The sequence below is a fragment of the Schistocerca serialis genome, chromosome 3 (genome assembly GCF_023864345.2).
Source record: "Schistocerca serialis cubense isolate TAMUIC-IGC-003099 chromosome 3, iqSchSeri2.2, whole genome shotgun sequence".
Taxonomy (NCBI): Eukaryota; Metazoa; Arthropoda; class Insecta; order Orthoptera; family Acrididae; genus Schistocerca; species Schistocerca serialis.
Genome location: NC_064640.1, coordinates 419,517,108 through 419,539,953, shown reverse-complemented (window position 1 = coordinate 419,539,953; position 22,846 = coordinate 419,517,108). Strand labels below are relative to the sequence as shown.

Genomic DNA, 22,846 nt, shown 5'->3' with positions numbered 1-22,846 from the left:
CCCGGCGTATTTCTTGCTCGAACAGTCCACGAGTGTACTGCCGGTCCATAGTGTCCATAGTGCCCGTTGGTCACTAAGGACCGGCATTACACTCGTGGACTGTTCTGGCATTTTATTTCTTTTGTGTTATTACTTTTATGTTGTACTTTCATGTACTGACACGTTCCATGACCTTGGAGATTTGCTCCTCAATTTGGTCCTACAGAACGTGACCCTACGACTTATCTTACAAGACAGGTTTAGGAAAGGAAAAGCTACGTTTTTAGCATTTATTGACTTAGAGTAAGCTTTTGACAATGTTTACTGAAATACCCTCTTTGAAATTCTGAAGCAGCAGTGGAAAGTACAGGGAGTGAATGGTTCAAAAATGGCTCTGAGCACTATGGGACTTAACATCTGAGGTCATCAATCCCCCATAACTTAGAACTACGTAGACCTAACTAAGCTAAGGACGTCACACACATCCATGCCCGAGGCAGGATTCGAACCTGCGACCGTAGCGGTCGCGCGGTTCCAGACTGAAGCGCCTCGAACCGCTCGGCCACACCGGCCGGCGAGGAGTGAATGATTACTTGCAACTTTTATAGAAATCAGGCGGCAATTATAAGATTCGGGGGAGGGGGCATGAAAGGGAAGCAGGGATTGAGAATGGAGTGGGACAGGATCTTAGTCTATCACCGATGTTCTTCAGTCTGTATACTGAGCAAGCAATAAAGGAAACCAAAGAAAACTTTAAAGAAGAAATTAAAGTCCTTGGAGAAGAAATAAATACTTTTAGAGTAGGTGGATCGTGAGTCGTGCTTGGATAGCTCAGATGGTAGAGCACTTGCCCGTGAAAGGCAAAGGTCCCGAGTTCGAGTCTCGGTATGGCACACAGTTTTAATCCGTCAGGAAGTTGCATATTAATGCACACTCGGTTGCCGAGTGAAAATCTCATTCTGGAAACATTTCCCAGGCTGTGGCCAAGCCATGTCTCTGCAATATCCTTTCTTCCAGGAGTGCTAGTTCTGCAAGGTTCGCAGAAGAGCTTCTGTGAAGTATGGAAGGTAGGAGACGAGGTACTGGTAGAATTAAACCTGTGAAGGCGGGTCGTGAGTCGTGCTTGGGTAGTTCAGATGCTAGAGCACTTACAGGCGAAAGGCAAAGGACCGAGTTCGAGTCTCGGTCTGGCACACAGTTTTAAAGTGTCAGGAAGTTTCATATCGGTGCACACTCGGCTGCAGAGTGAAAATCTCATTCTGGAAAGTCTTTCAGGTTTCTCATAACATTTTAACTCTCTCAAAGACAGCAAAGGACTTGGAAGAGCAGTTGAACGGAATGGACAAGGTCTTAAATGGAGGATATAAGGTGATCATTAACAAAAGCAGAACAAGGACAATGGAATGTAGTCAAATTAAATCAGGTCATGCCGAGGTAATTAGATTAGATAACGAGAAAGTTAAAGTGATAGATGGCTTTTGCTATTTGGGCAGAAAAATAACTGATGAAGGCCGAAGTGGATATAAAATTTAGAGTGGCAACAGCCAGAAAAATGTTTCTGAAGAAGAGAAGTTTGTTAACATCGAATATAGACTTAGGTATCAGGAAGCCTTTCCTGAAATTATTTGCATGAAGTGTAGTCATGTATAGAAGTGAAACATGGACGATGAACAATTTAGACAAGAAGAGATTAGAAGTTTTTGAAATGTGGTGCTACAGAAGGAAAAAGAAATTTGTGGCGCAACCTGACTAGAAGAAAGGATCGGTTTGTTGGACTCATTCTGAGACACGAAGGGATCACCAGTTTAGTACTGGAGGGAAGTGAGGGGGGTAAAAATCGTTGAGGGATTCGAAGGGATGAATACAGTAAGCAAATTCCGAAGGATGTAGCTTGCAGTGGTTATTCGGAGATGAAGAGGTCTGCACAATATAGAGTAGAATGGAGAACTGCGTCAAACCGCTCTTCGGATTCAAGACCATAAAAAACAACTTCTATATCTTTACAATGAATAGGTTGTGGATATTCCCGTCTTCCAAGATGACAACATCTGTGCTCACAGCGCTGCCGACGACCGTCCCTGGAGTGACGAACACTCAGGCACCTTATGGCTCATCGTCTGGCTCGCTATGTCACCCGATGTTAGTAAAATGTCTGGCTCTGAAACTTCCTTGGAGCTTAAAACTGCGTGTGGTATTTGTCTCGAACCCGGAACCTCGCCTTTCACGGACAATGATCTTATCGATAGAGCTATCCAGTCACAGCTCAAGACCGAACTTCAAAGCTGTACTTCCACCACTGTCGCCCCTAATTTCCACAGGATGCCACAGCTATTCTCTGTACCTTCGCTGAACAGCTGTCCTGGAGGATAAGTCCTTCTTCTGTTGTAAGTCGCCAGGAAGTTTGAAACAACCAACATTCCCACAGTTTAAGTCCAAACAGATGTAATCAACAACGACTGGATTCAGCTGGGTATATTATACCTGAAAAACCATATGGACTATTTTACTCACCGAAGTGAGGCCGATATCAATTCCAGCGGTGGAGATACACGGTTCCAAAGTGAAATCTCCTGTGAGTTGCAAATATTTTGTCCGTTGAACTTATCAATCTACGGAATATTGGACCAGTTTTGTACCTGGACGGATGTATTCCCTTAAAACTACAATCAGATATCGTTATTCAACCTTGTCCTGTCCAAGCCTCTTCTTCGTCCCTGATGATATCGTCGTCGAAGGGAGATTAAACTCTAATCTGCCTTTCGCGTAACTTAATATAATTATCTATTCGCTGTACTCTTTTCTGTATTTAAATTTACTTTGTACAACACAGCAGGTGCTTAATATGCCGTTGACGAACATTAGCCGGTGGCTATAGTATCGTCAAGTTCAATAACACCCACGATGCGGCTGAAGTCGGCAGTTACCACACTCGATTATGCAGAGAGGCTATTGAAATTCATTCGCGCGTCATCTGCTTTAACGCGGAGGAGTCAAGGAGAAAACATAACAGTACGTCCATGCCGTAGTTACGTCAGACCTTTGTTGCGCCATGGAAAGGAAACGCAAACGACCGAGTAACGACGGTGTCATGAGAAACCACGCGCGCCGTCTGCTAACATAAGCCGCTAGCCCTTTGTCTTGTGGGTACTGCGAAGGCTTTGCAGCGTCAACTCATAATCCAGCATATGATTAACGAGAGAGGTAGTGCAGTCGTTTTGACGACGCAGTTTAATTCAAGAGGACTACGGTTTAAATCTTTGCCCTGTCAACCAGATGTAGTTTTCCCGTTCTTCCCCTGAAACATTTGACACAAAACCTGCGAAGGCTCCTTTGAAAAATATCACAGCCCATTTCCTCCCCAGTGTGTGTGCTGAGTCTCCCATGACCATGGCGTGCTCATAACGCTGTCTCACACAAGTACGCGGCTTCTCTATATCCTTCAGAGTGATCTTCTGTTCACGCCCCTTATATACCCTACTAAATCTGGTAACAGTACTAAAAACGAACAATACCAACCCAGTCTGGTGGCCGTTCCATCTGTCACAGAGAATTGCAACTCTAATCGTTTACATACCCGGCGATGAGGTGTACGTTTACGAAGTTCACTGAAATCTGACTATATGCTCAGCGTGCTTCATTTTTCTGGTAGGCAGTCGGAGCTGTGACGAATGGGGTATTGTCCTACGGCCGCTAATATGGATAATATGGAGATCGAATGTCATAAGCGACTTCGACAAATGGCAGAAGATTGTTATGACCTGCATCCTGGGAACGAGGATCTCGGAAACAGCGACCCTGGTCAAATGGCTCCAGACTGAAGTGCCTAGAACCGCTCGGCCAATCCGTCCGGCTCGGGTGCTACTGTGATGAGCATTTATAGAAACATCTTGAACGATGGTGCAGCCACGAGAACGTGATAAGGTGGTGGATGGCCACTCCTCACCACAGAATGTGCAGTTCGGACGCTTTTCCGCTCTCTACAGCAGGATAGGCAGCGATCTGTGGCAGATCTAACTACTGAGTACAGCGTTACTCCAGGAACAAGCGTTTCAGAGCACACCATTCAACGCACATTTTTCAACTCGGGACTCCGCAGCAGACGGCCCCTGCGTTTTCCCATGTTGACCCAACCATATTGTCAGTTACGACTGCAGTATGCTGAAGAACTTCGAGACTGGACAGTGCATCAGTGGAAACGTGCCACCTGGATTGATAAATCACGTTTCTTGTTCCATCAGATCGATGGTCGTGTTCGGATACGCCGTCAGGAAACAGAACGGCTCCTCCAGAAACGTTCCGCACCACAGACGCAGGCCGGATGGGGATAGTATTATGGTATGGGGTTCATTCACCTGTGTTTCCATGGGACCTGTGGTAGTAATAGAAGTCACCACGGCAGCCTGTGTCTCCCGTGAACGTTACTGCGGAATGAAAACATCGATGTCTTTCCCGGCAGCGATGGCATCATCCAGCGGGATTCCTGTCCGTGTCACAACGTCAGAATCGTGTTATAGTGGTTCTAGTGACATGACACTGAGCTCACGTTGATGTCTTGTCCACAAAATTCGCCTGTTCCGATCCCAGTGGATCAACATGGGCGGCACTAGGCGCTAGCTCTGCACCCACAAACCACCGGCTCGTAGTGTACAGAAACTGCGTGACTTGTGCGTAGGCATCTGGAGTTAGGTATTTCCGGAAACGTAGCAATGACTTCACGAATTTATACCAAGCAGAGTCGCTACCGCACTAAGTTCCAAAGGTGCACCAACATGTTATTATGCAGGTGGTCTTAATGTTTAAGGTCATCAGCGTATATCGATCGTCGCGTAAGACTAAATACATCCTCTAACCAACGTCGTGTATGTAGCCATTTACTCGAATTTGTACAAAATTTTACTGACGAGCGATTCAAGCACTGAGCGCGGCATTGTGTGGGAACCAAATCGGGGAAGCCAGTCTCCGACAGGTGCATGCCCTCTGGGGCGTTCTATGATAGTCTTAAAAATGCAGTTTCTCTCTTTAGAATTTAACCGTAAGTCTGTATAAATGTTTTAAGTATGTCGCGTCTTACAGTTCTCAACTATTGATGAAAAGTCCATGTTGAACCTTGAGCGGGCGCACCTGTGTAGAAAGTGCCCCAAACGCAAATAAAAATGTTTTGCACCGTTCCAGTGTTGTTTCAAAATTACAAAGCCATACCTTTTCCTTCGTTATTACTTCAGCTAACACAGCGTTAAACAGTGTTGTTTACGTCTAAGCGAGCAGCAGTAATATGGTTTGTGTGAAATCTTATGGGACTTAACTGCTAATGTCATCAGTCCCAAAGCTTACACACTACTTAACCTAAATTATCCTAAGGACAAACACTCACACCCATGCCCTAGGGAGGACTCGAACCTCTGCCGCGACCAGCCGCACAGTCCATGATTGCAGCGCCTGAGACCGCTCGGCTAATCCCGCGCGGCAGTAATATGGTTTAAACAGCGAGCTACGTAAGAAAAAATTTACGATCGGTGTAAGAAAACGACCCACATTACGGACTACCAACACATTGGCACAGAGAAGCAGTTCTCTGTCAGATAATGAGTAATATAATAAGCGGGTGGCTAGGATCTGATGCAACTGCGCTGTTTAGTGCTTCGAGTGGGTCAGCACTGTGGCATAAAATCTGTCCGCGTCAACAGAGTGATATAATGAAAGTTTATGTCATTCTTGTTAAAGTAAACAGTGTTCTAGCGCACATTATGTACCTTTATTTTATCGTTGTTGAATTAAACTAAGATTATACTATGTTTCTGGTCGTACGTGTTTAACTTGGTCGCATTAAAACAGCTATTCTTTGCACGTGTACAAAGTTCGCCACGAGCTCGCTAGTGTTATGAAAATCGACGCGCCCGTTCGAGGGTTAAAGGTTTGACACCAAAGCTGTAATTTACACTAAGAAGAAGTTGTGCGACATGAACGACAGGTGGTAGGCATGGTTCTACACTGAAGAGTCAGCGAAACTGGTACACCTGCCCAATATTGTGTAGGGCCCACCGCGATCACGCAGATGTGCCGCAACGACGTGGCATGGATTCGACTACTGTTTGAAGTAGTGATGGAGGGAATTAACACCATGAATCCTGCACGGCTGTCCATAAATCCGTAACAGTACGTTCTGAACAGCTCGTTGCAAGGCATCCCAGATATGCTCAATAATGTTCATGCCTGAGGAGCTTGGTGGCCGGCGGAAGTGTTTAAACTCAGAAGAGTGTTCCTGGAGCAATTCTGTGGCAATTCCGGACGTGTAGGATGCCGCATTGTCCTGCTGGAATTGCTCAAGTCCGTCGGAATGCACAATGGACACGAATGGATGCAGATGATCAGACAGAATGCTTACGTACGTGTCACCTGTCAGAGTCGTATCTATTTGTATCAGGGGTCTCACATTACTCCAACTGCACACACCCCACACCATTACAGAGCCTCCACCAGCTTGAACAGTTCCCTGCTGGCATGCAGGGTCCATGGATTCATGAGGTTGTCTCCATTCCCGTAAACGTCCATCCGCTCGATACAATTTGAAACGAGACTCGTCCGACCAGACAACATGTATCCAGTCATCAACAGTCTAATGTCAGCGTTAGCGGGCCCTGGCGGTAGGTAATGGTTTGTGTCGCGCATTCATCAAAGACACACGAGTGGGTCTTCGGCTCCGAAAGCCCATATCGATTATATTTCATTGAATGGTTCGCACGCTGATACTTGTTGATGGCCCAGCACTGAAATCTGCAGCAATTTGCGGAAGGTTGTACTTCTGTTTCGTTGAACGATTCTCTTTAATCGTCGTTGGTCCCGTTCTTGCAGGGACTTCTTCCGGCCGCAGCGATGTCGGAGATTTGATGTTTTACCTGATTCTTGATATTCGTGGTATACTCGTGAAATGGTCGTACGGGAAAATCTGTACTTCATAGCTATCTCCTAGATGCTGTGTATTTTTTCTTTTTTTCTGGCATGTTGTGTTCAAAGAATGATCGCCTTTGGCGATTTTTTCTTCTGGAGTGGCAAGGTGTGAGGAATAGTTTCACTTTATCGTGTATTCGATTGCAAAGGGACTTGAGACCTTTGAAGGTGTTGGTTAGGTAGTTGTACGACTGAGTGACAGTAACTATTTACATATAAAATACGAGATTACATCATCTTTGTTGGTCCTCTGGGGTTGCAATAATGGCTCGAGGCACCTTGGATTTGTGCCAATGATGTGGTAGGGCCTGGCCTTCATTCGCAAGTTGGTGGTCATATCCTCGATACTCGTGTAATTTGTGAAAAATACGAGTTGCCTGGTCTTTTATCTTCTCAGCGACGTATTTCTCTCGAATCAGCTCGTGCATTTCTCTCGTCGTTGTCCACCTTGGGGTACGTAGGCTCCATTTCAAACACCTGTTTTGTAGTGGTAGCAAACTGCGTGTATTAGAGTCACACGTTGTTCCCCAAGACGTCGAGCCGTACAGCAGGGAGCGCTGTACCGCTGCTCTATAAAGTTTTAATTTCGTTGACAGGTTTAGATTCCTGTTCGTGAAAAACGGCGTGAGTGCCCGAATTATCTTCATAGTATTCCATTTTCTATCTCGTAAAAGTCATCCCTTTATCCAGTATCACTCCCAGGTATTTCGTCGTCGTAGTCCAGTGTATTGACTGTCTACTGATGGCAAGTCGCGTCCTCAGTTCCGGTCGTTTCTTCGTAAACAGTATTGCTGCAGTTTTCGTAAGGTTTGGGGTTATTTTATTGCTCTTTGCCCATTGTTCGGTGACGACAAGTTGTCGGTACATCCTGTTGACAAGTTACTCAATGTTCCTTCCAGAGGCTAGGGAAGGCCGTGTCATCGGCGTACAGACTGGCGGTGACGTGTTGAATGGTGGGAATGTCGTTAATATACAAATTAAACAGGTATGGCGATATCGCCGCTCCCTGTGGGCAGTGATGATTTCTTCCCATCTGTTTGTACAAACAGACTCCTGACCTGCAGAAAGCTATCAATCAGCTTGATGTAACAGTCGGAGAGACGGGTTTGATCGACTAGTTTGACTATAAGCTTGTCACGCCACATCCGATCATATGCCTTTTCGGTATCTAGGAAAAATCCAACTGTGGAGTTCCGTCTATTCAGGTTGAGTTGTATGGATTCTGTGATCTGAAGCACCTGAAGCTCCGCCGATAACCGTGGTTGGAAGCCAAACTGTTGATGGCGGATGATGTTATTTTCCTCCAGATAGTCTTTGAGACGCTGTAGCAGTACCCGTTCCAATATTTTGCCGAGTGTGGACAACAGACTAATCGGGCGGTATTTGCCTGGCAACGTTGGGTTTTTTCCTCTTTTGGGAATAGGAATCATCTTCAACGTCTTCCAGTCTGCAGGTAAGTAGCCGTTGAGTAAGCACCTGATAATAATTCGAGTTAAGAGAACGATGGCCTTTCTCAGAAGATACTTAAGATCGGCGTTCGTCACAGAGTCATTGCCAGGCACCGAGTTGTTCGTCCGCCTGATGAATTTTCTAACCGCAGCGGGAGCGTTAAGAACAGGCCTCTGTTGTGTGGGGAGTTGGCGGAAGTCGGCGATTCGCTGTCGGATACGGCCCTCTTCCCTTGCGTTCTGTACACCCTGTGTGGGCCGAACTGTCATGGTTCATAAACGTCAGCATACAATTCAGCTTGGCCAAGAGAGTCGTACATGAGGGCATCGGGGCCGCGTATTACTCGCTTTGGTGGTCTCGGTTGGCGTAGTGCCCTGACAAGTTGCCACTCTTCCCTAGTCTGAAGAAACATTTCGTCCGTCTTTGTTTCCCAGAGGTCTTGGCGCCATTCTTCAGCTCGGCTGCGTAGCTCCCGGGACAAACGATGCATCAGCCGTCTATCTTCTGGATGTCTGTATCGTTGCCATCGTTTTCTCTGAGTATTCCGGTGATGTTTGATGTCGACGAGATGAGGAGGGAATGTTTCAAATTGATGCTCATAACGAAAGATATCACTCGCTGCCCGTCTTGTTGCCAGTTGGATTTTAGCTGTCAAAGTTGCCACAGTGATGCCAATTTCCGGTATGTGGAGACGGCTTGGGTCGGTCGGACGTTATTGTTGAGGTATGTCGCAAAGAGATTCCAATTAACAGCTCTGGAGCTTGAAGGTGGTACTGGGAGGCCGCCACCCTCGAAAAGTCAGAGAACTGGTAGATGATCAGAGGACAGGTCCTGGATGGTCATGAGCTCTAGATTTGCAGCGATATTTTTAACAATCGCTATATCGAGAACGTCAGTCTTCTGGACGGTGAACTTAGGGACATGTGTCGGCTCGCGTGGCCCATAGATGGTGACTTGAAGATCATTCTCTAGATCGTAGTGTAGCTGTCCCTTTCGGTTGGCTCTCCTTGAATGCCAAGCACCATGTTTGGAGTTAAGGTTTCTTCCCAGCAAGACTGTATTAAATCGGTCGAATAGCATGAAGATCTCTGACCACCACCTGTTTCTTGGGGCTAAGATACGCTGCCACCAGAGCTATGTTTCCTATTGCCGTGAAGATTGTAATCGCTGTGGCTGCCAGTGATTCCAGGGGCGGTAGATCCTCCTGATGATGTCGTATAGTGTTTTTGACAAACACTGCAGTTCCGCCACCTCGTTGTCCAACCCGGTCCAAAAATAGTTCAAATGGCTCTGAGCACTGGGACTTAACTTCTGAGGTCACCAGTCCAGTAGAACTTAGAAATACTTAAACCTAACTAACCTAAGGACATCGCACACATCCATGACCGCGGCAGGGTTCGAACCTGCGACAGTAGCGGTCGCGCGGTTCCAGACTGTAGCGCCTAGAACCGCTCGGCCACCCCGGCCAGCCAACCCGGTCCGTCCTATAAACATGCATGTTGCGTAATTTGAAACTAGCCATCTCCGTCAGGTGCGTTTCCGATATCAGAACTATGTCCAACCTGTGCCGACTGAAAAATTCGTTCAGTTCAGTTTGTTTACGTCTTGCTCCGTTGGCATTCCAAATGCAGAGTCGGAGGTGTCTTCTTCTGCGGCCGTTATCCATTGCTTAAGGAGCGGTAAACGCCTAAGATCATTCCTTCCACCAGCGTGAGGATTCCTGTCAGTTTTTGTTGAAGTTGTACGAGGAGGGCTGCGATGTCCAATACGGTTGGTGTCAAGGTGCCTAGGGTGGCTGTAGTAGACGCAGATGTTGCAGGTTGGTCTCTCCTAGGCGACAGTGTGTCTATATAGGGTCGTGAAATCCGTCGCCTCAGGGTCCTCTGTAGGGTAGCTGATATTTGGTGCTATCCGGATGGCTGTTGTTCTGATGCCTCACAGTCCATCTTGCTAGTCGTCGCTGGCGTTGTCGATTGGTGAACGATCTTCACCATCGGGTTCTTGGCCTGCTGTTGCGACTGGACTTTTATATTTCCGGAGGAGTGCCTCGTATTTTTCTCAGCCGCGCCACGAGGCACAGTGGTCTTTGTCACATTTAGCACATTTTGCTTTGGAAGTGCAGGGCAGGCTGCAGTCTTTGGTTTGATGGTCTCCATCGCACTTCACGCGGCGGGGTGGCATCCGGCAATAATTTGCCATATGCTCGAAGCGTTGACAGTTTTTGCAGTGTTTCGCCCCATCCTTGGACTGATAATCTTCAATGCGCACTCTCGTATAGAGAAGGTACCGGATGTCGTAGATTTTATGGTTGTCTGAGGAAGGCTGACACAGTACGTGAGCAGCCTAAGTTACTCACCGATGACTTGATCTCCTTCTCTCCTTTTATACTGATGTACCTTTGGGTGGGGGAATCCTTTTTCACTTAATGCTTCATGGAGTTGACGTTCTGTGACCTGTGCAGGCAGTCGTTTGATCACCACCTTAAGTTCCTTTTCCTCCAGTGGTTGATGTTTGAAGTGTGGCAAGTCGTAGGTCTCAAAAAATTTCAGAGCCTTTTTTTGATCCTCAAAGGACTCGAAACGGTATTTAATCTGCTCCTTCTGGAAGATGGCCTTCAGGGTTCCGGAGAGTTGTTGTTGTAGCGCATTATTCAGTTCCACATACTGGCCAGTATAATAAATCGGCACTGGTGGAACACGTGTTTGTTTCTCTGCGTCAGATGCAGCAGCGGCTTTGTTGTTTCAACGTTCCTAGTTCAAGGTTTCGTGCATGCGTGGAGTCGTCTTTGTTGTCATCTCTGGGGGTAATAGGTGTGAACCTACTGGTAGTCTCAATCGTCTCAGCTCGTCCTTTCTGAGGCTTCGCGTCTTCTTTCGAGTTTCTCCGATACTGCCGTTTGTGTCGCACTAGGACGAAGTCATACGTTTCTGCAAAGCTGTTGTCTCTTTCCGGTGGCTCTTGGTCCATCAATTCCATGTTCTCACCGAATTCTAGCGGTGTTGTGCTGTCGTGGTCCACATCAGGTTCGTCATGAAGGACGCTACCACGCGGTGGGTACGAGTTTTCTTCGTCCCTGAGGGTTTCAGTTTTGCGCGGCACCGACGGCTTCCGCGAAAGCTCTTGTTTACCGGTAGAAGCGGCTGTTGGTGTCAGTTGGGCGTGTTGTTCTGTCGTCACTGCGGCGCCAGGCGGTTACACAGCTCCGCTCGAGTGAAACGTTGAACTTTCATAAACCATGTCCATAGCCTGTGTCTCCCTCCGATGTCCACCTGCAGGTGCCGAAGTCACCATAAGTGGAGTGGCCGATGGGGCCTGAGGCGGGCAGACCCCGCCGACCGGCGATCGACCCCCTCCTGCATGCGCGCTGCACGGTTTGCTCGCGTTGACATCACGCTATAGACTGAACTGAAAACTGTGCCAGACACTTCTTGTCTTATACAGGCGTTGCCGACCGTAGAGCCGTATTCTGCCTGTTCACATAGCTATGAATTTCAATAAGCCTGCCTATACGTTTGTTTGACGCTTCAGCGTACATATGAAACTTGATGCCTATTCAGATTTCGCGCCAGTCGCATAAGAGGTTCGCTTCAAATACACGCTGGAACGGTCGTGACCATTAGTTACCTTTGATACTGAACGTGATGAGATGATGTTACTCAAGAATGCCTTTCAGACGACAAATCCGCCATCATCAACACCTCACTGAGTTTGAACGAGGTCGTGTAACAGGGTTACAAGAAGATGGACGCTTCTTCTGCACTACTGCAGAAAGACTTGACGGGAATGTAGTCACTGTACGTGACTGCTGGCAGCGGTGGTCACAGTAATGTACGATCGCAAGAACCAGGGCTCCTGACGGCCACGTGGCACTACAATGAGGGAAGACCATTGTATTCGGCGCATGGCTCTGGCTCATTGCGCTGCATCTGCAGCAGTTGGCACCACAGTTACACAATGATCTGTTACAAATCGGTTACTTCAAGGACAGCTCTGAGCCAGACGCCCTGTAGCATCATTCCAAGGACCTCAAATCAATGCGATTTGCAGCTTCAATGGTATTAAGCGAGAGCTAATTAGAGGGCAGGGTGGAGGTCTGTTGTGTTTTCTGATGAATTCGGCGCCGTTATGGCCGCATGTTGGTTAGAAGGAAGCCAATTGAAGACCTAGCATGTAGACAGACTGGATTTGCAACCTGGAGTTATGCTCTAGGGTGCCGTTTAGTATGACAGCGCGGGCAATCTCGTGGTTATCGCACCTACGTTGACTGCAGATTTGTACGTAAACCTCATGATTCGACCTGTTGTGCTGCGATTCATGAACAACATTCCAGGGGGTGCTTTCCAACGGTCGCAGGTTCGAATCCTGCCTCGGGCATGGATGTGTGTGACGTCTTTAGGTTAGTTAGGTTTAAGTAGTTCTAAGTTCTAGGGGACTGATGACCACAGATGTTAAGTCCCATAGTGCTCAGAGCCATTTGAACCATTTTTTTTTTTTTTTTGCTTTCCAACGGATAACGCCCGCCCACATACCAGCAGCCTTGGCCTGCTCGATTAGCAGATCCGTCTCCTGTCGAGCGCATATGGGACGTCATCGGACGAAAACTCCAGCACCATCCACAAACAGGATTAACTGCCCCTGTACTGACAGACCGAGTGCAACAGGCATGGACCTCTATCTCACAAATTGATATCCAGCACCTGTACAACACAATGCATGCCCTTTTCCATGTTTGCATACGACATTCTGGTTCTTACACTGGTTACTAATGTAACATCATTTCACACTTGCAGTGTCTTATCTCGCGGTTACAAATACTCTACCTTAATTACATTTTGGTGTTACGATTTTTTTCTGTCAGTGTATTTTAAAACTCGGAAACTCAGTGAATCAAAACCTATAGATGAACTAACACTATACAGGGTGTTACAAAAAGGTACGGCCAAACTTTCAGGAAACATTCCTCACACACAAATAAAGAAAATATGTTATGTGGACATGTGTCCGGAAACGCTTACTTTCCATGTTGCAGCTCATTTTATTACTTCTCTTCAAATCACATTAATCATGGGATAGAAACATACAGCAACAGAACGTACCAGTGTGACTTCAAACACTTTGTTACAGGAAAGGTTCAAAATGTCCTCCGTTAGCGAGAATACATGCATCCACCCTCCGTCGCATGGAATCCCTGATGCGCTGATGCAGCCCTGGAGAATAGCGTATTGTATCAAAGTCGTCCACAATACGAGCACAAAGAGTCTCTACATTTGGTACCGGGGTTGCGTAGACAAGAGCTCTCAAATGCCCCCATAAATGAAAGTCAAGAGGGTTGAGGTCAGGAGAGCGTGGAGGCCATGGAATTTGTCCGCCTCTACCAATCCATCGCTCACCGAATCTGTTGTTGAGAAGCATACGAACACTTCGACTGAAATGTGCAGGAGCTCCATCGTGCATGAACCACATGTTGTGTCGTACTTGTAGAGGCACATGTTCTAGCAGCACAGGTAGAGTATCCCGTATGAAATCATGAGGTAGAGTATCCCGTATGAAATCATGATAACGTGCTCCATTGACCGTAGGTGGGAGAACATGGAGCCCAATCAAGACATCACGAACAATGCCTGCCCAAACGTTCACAGAAAATCTGCGTTGATGACGTGATTGCACAATTGCGTGCGGATTCTCGTCAGCCCACACATGTTGATTGTGAAAATTTACAATTTGATCACGTTGGAATGAAGCCTCATCCGTAAAGAGAACATTTGCACTGAAATGAGGATTGACACGTTGTTGGATGAACCTGTAACGACTACGCTCTTGCGTACGTTAACTTTATAAAGCCTGTACTATAGTAAGTTGACGGGCCTCCCTTATAAGAAAGGATTTTGGTAAATATGTTGACCGCGTGTACCTGAATGGAGGCAAAATCAGACTTACACTCACTCAGTAAATACACTCCTGGAAATGGAAAAAAGAACACATTGACACCGGTGTGTCAGACCCACCATACTTGCTCCGGACACTGCGAGAGGGCTGTACAAGCAATGACCACACGCACGGCACAGCGGACACACCAGGAACCGCGGTGTTGGCCGTCGAATGGCGCTAGCTGCGCAGCATTTGTGCACCGCCGCCGTCAGTGTCAGCCAGTTTGCCGTGGCATACGGAGCTCCATCGCAGTCTTTAACACTGGTAGCATGCCGCGACAGCGTGGACGTGAACCGTATGTGCAGTTGACGGACTTTGAGCGAGGGCGTATAGTGGGCATGCGGGAGGCCGGGTGGACGTACCGCCGAATTGCTCAACACGTGGGGCGTGAGGTCTCCACAGTACATCGATGTTGTCGCCAGTGGTCGGCGGAAGGTGCACGTGCCCGTCGACCTGGGACCGGACCGCAGCGACGCACGGATGCACGCCAAGACCGTAGGATCCTACGCAGTGCCGTAGGGGACCGCACCGCCACTTCCCAGCAAATTAGGGACACTGTTGCTCCTGGGGTATCGGCGAGGACCATTCGCAACCGTCTCCATGAAGCTGGGCTACGGTCCCGCACACCGTTAGGCCGTCTTCCGCTCACGCCCCAACATCGTGCAGCCCGCCTCCAGTGGTGTCGCGACAGGCGTGAATGGAGGGACGAATGGAGACGTGTCGTCTTCAGCGATGAGAGTCGCTTCTGCCTTGGTGCCAATGATGGTCGTATGCGTGTTTGGCGCCGTGCAGGTGAGCGCCACAATCAGGACTGCATACGACCGAGGCACACAGGGCCAACACCCGGCATCATGGTGTGGGGAGCGATCTCCTACACTGGCCGTACACCACTAGTGATCGTCGAGGGGACACTGAATAGTGCACGGTACATCCAAACCGTCATCGAACCCATCGTTCTACCATTCCTAGACCGGCAAGGGAACTTGCTGTTCCAACAGGACAATGCACGTCCGCATGTATCCCGTGCCACCCAACGTGCTCTAGAAGGTGTAAGTCAACTACCCTGGCCAGCAAGATCTCCGGATCTGTCCCCCATTGAGCATGTTTGGGACTGGATGAAGCGTCGTCTCACGCGGTCTGCACGTCCAGCACGAACGCTGGTCCAACTGAGGCGCCAGGTGGAAATGGCATGGCAAGCCGTTCCACAGGACTACATCCAGCATCTCTACGATCGTCTCCATGGGAGAATAGCAGCCTGCATTGCTGCGAAAGGTGGATATACACTGTACTAGTGCCGACATTGTGCATGCTCTGTTGCCTGTGTCTATGTGCCTGTGGTTCTGTCAGTGTGATCATGTGATGTATCTGACCCCAGGAATGTGTCAATAAAGTTTCCCCTTCCTGGGACAATGAATTCACGGTGTTCTTATTTCAATTTCCAGGAGTGTACAATGACACGTCAAGCAAGCCTAAAGTGCAACTACACATTAGGACGGACAAGAAACAACACAGCAGATGCTACCAATTGTTAATAATACGGTCGCCAGCCTAATTAGGCATTAACTGAGTTTCTTCCCTGTACAAGAGGGATTACGTTCAAGCACAACAACACGTAGTAACACTGCATTATATGGTAAGTTTTAGAACCAGAAAATCTACTGAACTAATATTTTCACTTTCTGTACTAATATGGACAAGCTATAAATACACAACAATACACTATAATGTTTACTACAAAATTCGTATTGTCTATTGATCTGAGTGAAATCGGGCATAGGTTACCCTAGAAACAGCACTTTCTAAACACACATACAATGTCAATTTTAAAAAGGTAAAACATTGATAAATTTAAGTTTTATATTGACTTTAACTTTGCTGGTCAAATCAGTTCAGTACACTTCAGAATTCAAATGAATAGAAAAGAAAAGGGGGGGGGGGGCTGAAACTGTTATGATCACTGTACTGAAATTTTTGATTACCTAAATAGTTAAGCACTCAAGATTTCCAATATATGAGTTACTATTCTTTTTGTCTTATTTTCTGCTCATTTAACTACCATTATTTTTGTCTCAAATTAATTGAACTTCATTACTAAACCAATTTCAACATTGTCTTCAAACTTTGTCAGACCTGAGTTATTATTTTATTAACAACAAAGTTCCTTAAACATCATTCTAACTCAGATAGGTCTGCAGGTAATTATTATCAACATAAACTTTAAATCTTCCGCTCGGGACACTCGGGTTGCACAACATGTGGAAAGGACCCTGTCTAGGTTTGTGATGAGGAAAATTAAATGATAGAACAGTTATGGTAAAAGTTAACTTGTTATTGAACAGTCAGGAACAAAAGTAACACTGGTCCACACGAATACAGTACTAAAAGATTCAACCTGTTCGTATCGATGCGGCGGTCGGCAGGCGGCGAGATGGCGAGGTGCGGAGCACACATACAATCACGGCAATGGCTGTTGAATTATCGGCACTTTACTTCTTCATAGCGTCGCAATACTTTCCCATTTAGTGCCTATGGACTATAGCCGAGCTGTATAGTCGACGGAAACGGCTCATCCGAGGCTCAACGAAATCACGTTTTCCAGGATAGCCTCCTCGATCCGAAACGTGTTTCTCAGACCGATGCCCAACTCCGACTACTACTGATGCTGAGCCCGTTATGCCGTGCCGCGCCCGTGTGCATTTTCCCGCGCTCGCCTGTCATTCACCTTTTACCGCTCCCCTACAGACAGGGTATTCCCCAAAGGTTTTACATTCCACATATCCTACCTAATACATTGCCTACGTATGGACCAGACGCACAAGTACAAGTTTAACATCTTACAACAGTTTCAACATTTCTTACATTTCCATTTTGTTATAACATTGCTTGAAATTTGACATAAATATTAATTTTCACATCGAAAATTGTTTACAGTTTCTTTAACATAATGACATGAAAAGAAAAAAGAAATGAAATCAGAACATCGCTTACACTAATTTATCGAAAATCAGAAGAAAAAATTATTATAGGTACAATAGAATAGCGTTGGTGTTGTTACAAACCATACGCAGAAGTGTACCCGTGGAGGCCAATCAGCTGCTGATAGTGCCTGCACACGCTTTACATGGTACGGAAGCAACTGGTTCTCCCGTAGCACTCTCCATACAGTGACGTGGTCAACGTTACCTTGTACAGCAGCAACTTCTCTGACGCTTACATTAGGGTTATCGTCAACTGCACGAAGAATTGCCTCGTCCATTGCAGGTATCCTCGTCGTTCTAGGTCTTCCCCAGACGCGAGTCATAGGCTGGAATGTTCCGTGCTCCCTAAGACGCCGATCAATAGCTACGAACGTCTTCCTGTCGGGACACCTTCGTTCTGGAAATCTGTCTCGATACAAACGTACGGCGCCACGGCTATTGCCCCGTGCTAATCCATACGTCAAATGGGCATCTGCCAACCCCGCATTTGTAAACATTGCACTGACTGCAAAACCACGTTCGTGATGAACACTAACCTGTTGATGCTACGTACTGATGTGCTTGATGCTAGTACTATAGAGCAATGAGTCGCATGTCAACACAAGCACCGAAGCCAACATTACCTTCCTTCAATTGGGCCAACTGGCGGTGAATCGGGGAAGTACAGTACATACTGACGAAACTAAAATGAGCTCTAACATGGAAATTAAGCGTTTCCGGACACATGTCCACATAACATCTTTTCTTTATTTGTGTGTGAGGAATGTTTCCTGAAAGTTTGGCCGTACCTTTTGTAACACCCTGTATATGTCTGACCTGGTGATTGGGGGGGGGGGGGGGGGGGGGGCACCATATTTGAATAGCGATGGAGTAGTAACGCAAGGCGGTCAGACTGCATTTTTAGAGCGATGAAGCTGGTATCTCTGCCCACACATTGGTGGGCTATTTGTGTATAACCATAAAGGTGAGGTACAGATCTGTAGAGTTTATAGAATGACGTTGGACGACATGCTGTCAGTGCTTTCCCCTTCAGTTTTATACATATCAGGCATCAAGTCAGATCACCGGTGACCAATATAGTGCTCAAGAATATCGTTCTTTCGCATTAAGAGAGCAAAAGCATCTGTTGCAGTTGTAAAAAAGCAGAATGTGAGAATGTGAATGATTCTATGGTGTTCTAATTTCTCTTGAAGATAACAGATGTTATGAAGTTACATTTTGGAAATATTACAAACGAAAATATTGAGAACAACATTTTGCTCATTTATGAATAACTTTAAGAAATCTTGGACTCCGATTATCGTCATATGCTGGTGTTCTGAAAACATTCATTACACAATATGGAGTAAAACCTCAGGCTAAGGAAGAACAAGCAGAGATAAATTACTTGGCAGATTGGAAGGTGCCGAGATGGTATAATATATAGAAGGAATGAACTGTTCCTAGATGTGGATTAACAAGTTATTCTTTTGATGTCATCACAAGATCTGGTAGTGTTTGTACAAGTTGCTGGCAAAGTACTCATGAAATCTGACCTGTTAGGTATGCCAGAATGTAAATGTAGTATCAACAATAAAATTGTCACGGAGGCCAAAGGAAAAGGTCTGACTGCAAGTGGTGACGACCCAGCACGTTGGGGAAAGCCTGTAGTTGTCACAGAAGATCGTCAGGTTTAATTAGTGTGTGAAGTAAATCAGAATCTGAAACGGAACATTGCATCAGCTTCATTCCACCTGATGGAGAACTGGAGATAATGAGGTACCGTACGACGAACGATATCTCATTGCCATTCAGAGCTGTTGCTCTTGCAGAGAAGTAGGACGAACCAGGATAGAGGAGAAAATTGTTCTGAAATCAAAATTCTGACCTACTCTTCTGGGTCTGATGATGGAAGTTAAAATTATAATATCCCAAAATACGTTAGATTTACAGTTAATTTGCCTCGAAGGTATGGGAGAGTGAAAAGTATCAGAGAATGCAATTGTGTGGAAGATCAAGACAATGGCAGCTATGAAAGACACACAGTTATCGGCAGAAACAAAACATCTTGAAATTGATACGAACAGGAAACGGTCATGACCGCCTATATCCTTGAATTTTGAGGTTCCGTTCGCTCCCTCTGGCTTCAAAGCTCTGTATTTGAAAGTATTTAAACCAAAGCTGAATTATTCAGATCACGGTGTTATAAAATAGGTTAGATACATTGGAAGTAGTATGAAACATGGCGCTAAAATTCTCATTAAATGTCTCAAATAATAGGTGGTATGAATTTAATACATTACATCCCATTCTGAAACATGTTACGTCTAAAGAACAGAAAAAGCTGAATTTTATGAAGTACCGGTACCAGTAAGATGTAAAAAAGTTGGTTCTGTTTTAAGATTAAACATCGCATATGGTCTGTAATTGTTATACATGTTTTAGCACCTAAATCTATGGTTTAATCAATTCAGAATTCTTGTTGCGGGGTAAATGTTTAGAAACAGTAGTGAAAGAAAATTGTATAAGCAACTTGGATGGACTGCAATGAAATACTCAAACTGCTTATTGCACGCTAAAATGAGCGGTCCCTTTCCCCCGTTTGGATAACTAGCGTAGGTTACGGACACACGGGTCACCTCAGTGGCGTCAAATAGAAAGACTTGCACCAGACCATTGAACCAAACGACATTATTATTACTGCCTATATTCATAATAAAGTTTGTACGGCACTCTTAGAGCACAAGTTCTGCTCGCACTTGGCCGGTTTCCATATGAATAGCAATGCGTGACCGCATCAAACTGCACAGGTGGAAGAGCTCTTGGAAGGAGAGGTTTTCGGCAAATGGACTGGCCTCCCGTCCCCTCGATTTAATTCCTACCGACCACGTGTGGAATGCTTTAGGGACACGTATTGAGGCAATTTCATATGCACCAACGACCATTCAACAGCTGTGTGCAGCGCTGGCGGAGAAACGGAAAGCCGTGTCACAAGAAATCCTTACCAATCTGGTGACCAGCACGGAAGCACGTTGCAGAGGGTTGACCGCCATCTCTATTGATCACACACTTTATTTATAATGTAATGTCCACGGGACCGTCATGAATCGCTGTGATTTCACTGTAATTATTGTCTCGGAATGAAAGTTTCACTTCCGTTCGTGCCACACCGTATATCTTTCAGTTACCTTCTGTACTATACTGTAGCAGTTCTTTCTATGTATGGTCCAAGTTTCATCGAGATAAGAGGGGTGACACGTCATGCGGAAGTTCCTTTCGTCCATACGTTTTGCACACTAGTGTATTTGATCAAGTTCCGGCCGGCCGAAGTGGCCGTGCGGTTAAAGGCGCTGCAGTCTGGAACCGCAAGACCGCTACGGTCGCAGGTTCGAATCCTGCCTCGGGCATGGATGTTTGTGATGTCCTTAGGTTAGTTAGGTTTAACTAGTTCTAAGTTCTAGGGGACTAATGACCTCAGCAGTTGAGTCCCATAGTGCTCAGAGCCATTTGAACCATTTTGATCAAGTTCCACAAATGTTACGTAACTGAAACCCTATTCGAAGGCGCTTATACAATGCCACATAAGAAAGTGTGCAAGTTCCATCAAAGAAAACAAGGTCAGCCTCGAAATGCGGCAGTGAACGTAAGGAATCCATCACATTGTCCGCTATAACTGAGCGAAAACTGCACTTTGTTATACACTCCTGGAAATGGAAAAAAGAACACATTGACACCGGTGTGTCAGACCCACCATACTTGCTCCGGAAACTGCGAGAGGGCTGTACAAGCAATGATCACACGCACGGCACAGCCGACCTACCAGGAACCGCGGTGTTGGCCGTCGAATGGCGCTAGCTGCGCAGCATTTGTGCACCGCCGCCGTCAGTGTCAGCCAGTTTGCCGTGGCATACGGAGCTCCATCGCAGTCTTTAACACTGGTAGCATGCCGCGACAGCGTGGACGTGAACCGTATGTGCAGTTGACGGACTTTGAGTGAGGGCGTATAGTGGGCATGCGGGAGGCCGGGTGGACGTACCGCCGAATTGCTCAACACGTGGGGCGTGAGGTCTCCACAGTACATCGATGTTGTCGCCAGTGGTCGGCGGAAGGTGCACGTGCCCGTCGACCTGGGACCGGACCGCAGCGACGCACGGATGCACGCCAAGACCGTAGGATCCTACGCAGTGCCGTAGGGGACCGCACCGCCACTTCCCAGCAAATTAGGGACACTGTTGCTCCTGGGGTATCGGCGAGGACCATTCGCAACCGTCTCCATGAAGCTGGGCTACGGTCCCGCACACCGTTAGGCCGTCTTCCGCTCACGCCCCAACATCGTGCAGCCCGCCTCCAGTGGTGTCGCGACAGGCGTGAATGGAGGGACGAATGGAGACGTGTCGTCTTCAGCGATGAGAGTCGCTTCTGCCTTGGTGCCAATGATGGTCGTATGCGTGTTTGGCGCCGTGCAGGTGCGCGCCACAATCAGGACTGCATACGACCGAGGCACACAGGGCCAACACCCGGCATCATGGTGTGGGGAGCGATCTCCTACACTGGCCGTACACCACTGGTGATCGTCGAGGGGACACTGAATAGTGCACGGTACATCCAAACCGTCATCGAACCCATCGTTCTACCATTCCTAGACCGGCAAGGGAACTTGCTGTTCCAACAGGACAATGCACGTCCGCATGTATCCCGTGCCACCCAACGTGCTCTAGAAGGTGTAAGTCAACTACCCTGGCCAGCAAGATCTCCGGATCTGTCCCCCATTGAGCATGTTTGGGACTGGATGAAGCGTCGTCTCACGCGGTCTGCACGTCCAGCACGAACGCTGGTCCAACTGAGGCGCCAGGTGGAAATGGCATGGCAAGCCGTTCCACAGGACTACATCCAGCATCTCTACGATCGTCTCCATGGGAGAATAGCAGCCTGCATGGCTGCGAAAGGTGGATATACACTGTACTAGTGCCGACATTGTGCATGCTCTGTTGCCTGTGTCTATGTGCCTGTGGTTCTGTCAGTGTGATCATGTGATGTATCTGACCCCAGGAATGTGTCAATAAAGTTTCCCCTTCCTGGGACAATGAATTCACGGTGTTCTTATTTCAATTTCCAGGAGTGTATTTACTCGTTCTGGATATATCTGGGCTTGACTGTCTTTGTGGCATCATCTTACACATACAGTCTCTAGACAGGAGTGAAATGTGGAGCGAATGAGATCCGAAAGTTTCATGTTCCCTTATTCTGGTAGTAGTGTATTAAATTTTTATATCATTCTGTGTGTAGCCACAGATTTTGCGATGTCTCCGTGTCTTATGGAAACTAATGGCAATAACTGGTAGTTAGACTAACAGGAAATAGTTCTCTAGCGTTTTATGTCTAGCTCTGTGCCTAACGTTGCGCGGTAACCGGGATGGTAGGGTCTCATCATCATGTATGCCCTGGCTCGCTCCTCGGACTGTGCTGAGGCACATGGCGCATCAGTTTGAGATGAATTAGGAGAGCCCATGACGAGAAGTTAGAGACATTCGTTGCACTATTTACCACTTTTTTCAACTGAAGCTTAGCTGTATTTATTAAGGCAGGTG

The 22,846-nt window shown here is 46.8% G+C and overlaps 1 pseudogene; it reads left to right on the top strand.

The window, feature by feature from the left end:
• Positions 1-19,535, top strand: part of LOC126470901 (AP-2 complex subunit mu-like) — a 53,584-nt pseudogene extending 34,049 nt beyond the window's left edge.
• The last annotated feature ends 3,311 nt before the right edge of the window (positions 19,536-22,846 follow it).